The sequence below is a fragment of the Spermophilus citellus genome (genome assembly GCF_964194105.1).
Source record: "Spermophilus citellus genome assembly, chromosome: X".
Lineage (NCBI taxonomy): Eukaryota > Metazoa > Chordata > Mammalia > Rodentia > Sciuridae > Spermophilus > Spermophilus citellus.
Window position 1 is genome coordinate 66520883 of NC_138190.1, and position 3776 is coordinate 66524658.

General features: G+C 39.2%; 1 pseudogene across 1 annotated transcript; it reads left to right on the plus strand.

The window, feature by feature from the left end:
* The first annotated feature begins 470 nt into the window (after nucleotides 1-470).
* Nucleotides 471-2177, plus strand: LOC308639432 (large ribosomal subunit protein uL23-like; annotated as a pseudogene). Its single transcript has 2 exons — nucleotides 471-495; nucleotides 1742-2177. The product of its transcript is annotated as a large ribosomal subunit protein uL23-like (transcript).
* The last annotated feature ends 1599 nt before the right edge of the window (nucleotides 2178-3776 follow it).

A 3776-nucleotide genomic window follows, 5' to 3' on the forward strand; every position in this document is an offset into this window, starting at 1 on the left:
GTCTTACAAAGTCCAAAGAGGCACACTAGATATCATGCATCTTTTTTGGCCAGGTGCAACAATTCAACCTTCTTTAAAAGGCTCTCTCAAGCCAGGCACGGTGGTGCATGCCTATAATCCCAGCGGCTTGGGAGGCTGAGACAGGAGGATCACAAGTTCAAAGCCAGCCTCAGCGGCAAGGTGCAACGCAACTTAGTGAGACCCTGTCTCTAAATAAAATACAAAACAGGGCTGGTAATGTGGCTCAGTGGTCAAGTGCCCCTGAGTTCAATGCCCGGTATGAAAAAAAAAAAAGCTTTCTCAATATACCCCACACCACTGGATCCACAGAAAATGCTCTGAGATGGAGGGCCTTGAATTTTTGTTAGATTTATTTCCTAACCTCTGACATACAAATGTCTTTCCAGCAAATCTACAGTAGTTGGTACTGATTTCTCATTAAGTCTAATCATCATAATGTCATCAATACAATGAATCACTGGCATTTTGTGGAAGGTGAAGGCAAGCAAGGTCCTTGTGGACTAAACTATAACATAGAGTAGAAAGTTTATATGCCCCTGGGATAAGACAGTATTGCAGGCCTTGATGGCTGAAAGCAAACGATTTCTGGTGGTCTTTACTTATAGGCATTGAGGGAAAAATCATTTTCTAGATCAACAGCTGCATACCAAATACCAGGGGATGTCTTGAGTTGTTCAAGCAATGAAACTGCATATGGTACCAAAGCTTCAATTGGAGTCACCACATGGTTAAGATTTTGATAATCCATTGTCATTCTCGAAGATCCATCTGTCGACTGTACATGCCAAATAGGCAAGTTGAATGGGGACGTGGTAGAAGTCCTCACCCCTGCATCCTTCAAGTATTGGTAGTGGCACTAATCTCCCAAGGAAATAAATCCCTCCAGGAATACAATATTGGTTTTGGTTTACTATTTTCCTAGGTAGAGGCAGTTCTAGTGGTTTGCATTTGGCCTTTTCTACCATAATAACCCACATTCCACAAGATAGACAATATTGGGATACTGCTAGTTGCTGACTATGCATATTACAAATAATGCAAGCCAGAATGGTAAAATAACCATCGAATGGGATCAAGGACCCACCAGATCCATTGTGAGGTGGACCTGAGATAAAACTCCTTTGATCACCTGACCACCATCAATCCCTACTTTGATTGATGAACCACAGTGACATTTTGTGTCTCCTAGAATTAATGGCAGTTCAGAGCTGGTGATTAGAAATTCCTGAAAAGTCTATTTCCATTTCCCCAGTTCCCTCTTTACCGTTGTAAATAGAATTATTATTGCATTTAAACCTAGTTGTATCAGAGGAGCAATTCTAAAAACTCCAGAACCAATTCAGAAGAGTTATCCACAGGATTATGTTCCTCTAGAAACACTCTTGGTACCAAAATCCTTATTAATCAGGGTTCTCAAGAAAAGTAGGTCCAATAGGATGCTATATAACATTTATGGGTGCATATTAGTGTAACAGGGGATACTTTCCAGTATCAGGTTACATGTAGGGAGGAAAGGAGATTAATGAGATGGGAAAGGTTTTAATGTTGTCCATAATCATTTTATTCTTTAAAAACAACAATGATCTGGCCAGGCAAGATGATGCACACCTATAATCCCAGCTGCTCAGAAGTCTGAGGCAGGAGGATCACAAGTTCAGGGCCAGCCTAAGCAACTTAGCAAAACCATGTCTCAAAAGAAAAGGTAAGCTTTTTCACCAAGATGGTGCCCCTCCCAAAGCTGAAGCCAAAGCAAAAGCTTTGAAGGCCAAAAGGGCAATGTTGAGGGTGTCCGCAGCCATTAAAAGAAGAAGATCTGCACATCACCTACCCACCGGTGACCCAAGACATTGCAGCTCCCGAGGCAGGCCAAATATCCTCAGGAGAAACAAGCTTGACCACTATGCCATCATCAAGTTCCCCCGACCACTGAGTCAGCTATGAAGAAGATTGAAGACAACAACACACTTGTGTTCATTGTAGATGTCAAGGCCAACAAACACCAGATCAAAGTAGTTGTAAAGAAGCTCTATGACATTGATGGGACCAAGGTTAAAACCCTGATCAGGCTTCATGGAAAGAAGAAGGCAGACGCAGACGTTTGACTGGCTCCTGATTTTGATGTTTTAGACTTTGCCAACAAAATTGGGCTCATTTAGACAGAGTCCAGCTGTCTAATTCTAAATATATCTTCTTTTTTCAACAAAAGAAGGAAAGATTAAAAGGGCCAGTGGTATAGTTTAGTGGTACAACACTTTCCCAGCATGCCCAAGACCCTGAGTTTCATCCCCCAGCACTACTAAACAACTAAACAAAACAATGATCTGAAACAAATATGAGAAATTTTAACATTTATTATATTTTATACATTTGTGTTTGAGATATTAATAATTGATGATCAAAATATAATGGTAGAGAAAATTCCATTTCAAATAGCAATTACCAAAAAATACTCAGGACTAAAAAATGTGAAATATACAAGATGTGAATGAAAAAGTCGTTATCCAATTCTGGGGGATACAAAGTCTTGGGAAATGTCCTGTTGTTAAATAGGATGACTCATAGTACACAGATGTTCATTCTTATCTTTATATTAATCTATAAGTTTAACTTGATAATGATTAAAACTCCAACAGGAGTTTTTGAAACTAGAAAAACTGATTCTAAAGTCCATATAAAAATGAGGTAATCATGAAATGCCAGAAAAAAAATCTATGAAAAAAGAGGAGTAATGAAGAGGTATTGGCCTTATGATATATTAAAATACATTATAAAGACACAGAAATTACAAATGTTGGGTAATACTGACACATGAATTAAATACCCATACCATAACTCAGATCTGACCACTTGGGTCTATCCTACTGTACCTCCCTAACCAAAGTCATTATTGTCTCTCAAAGTGCCACAATATTCCTACAAAATTGTCTATCTACTTATACTCTGCCCATTCCTCCATTACATAGTCCATTCTCCATGCACAGCTGGAGTGATTAGTGTGTGTGTGTGTGTGTGTGTGTGTGTGTGTGAGAGAGAGAGAGAGAGAGAGAGAGAGAGAGAGAGAGAGAGAGAGAGAGAGACAGTCACTGGGGATTGAATATAGGGCACTTTACCACTGAGCTATATCCTCAGTCCTTTCAATATCTTATTTTGATACAGGGTCTCACTAAGTTGCTGAGGCTGGCCTTGAACTTTCAATTCTGCAGCCTCAGCCTTCTGAGTAGCTGGGATTACATGTGTGTATCACCAGGCCCAACTCAGAGTGATCTTCTAAGAACTTACTTCACGTCACTCCCCTCCTTGAAACCTTAAACAGAGACACATCAATGAAACAAGAGTTCAGAAATAGGTCCAAATACCTAAAAGAAACTGTTATATGATCAATATCAAATGTCATATCAGTAGACAAAAGATGGATTATTCAATAAATGGTGTTGGGACAATAGGATGGTAATCTGAAAAAATGGATCCTAGACTCACCCCCTATCCCCCCAAAAATGTTTTAATGATATATTTTATTTGAATTGACTTATTTATTTATTGGTTCTGGGGATTGAACTCAGAGGTACTCTACCATTGAGTTACATCCCCACACCTTTTTATTTATTTGTTATATTTTGAGACAGGGTCTTGCTAAGTTGCTGAGGCTCAAAACTGAAATTCTCCTGCCTCATTCCCAGACACTGGAATTACAGGTATTTGCCACTGCACCTGACTAAAAATGATATATTTTTAAAATGAAGCCATAGAAAGCTAAC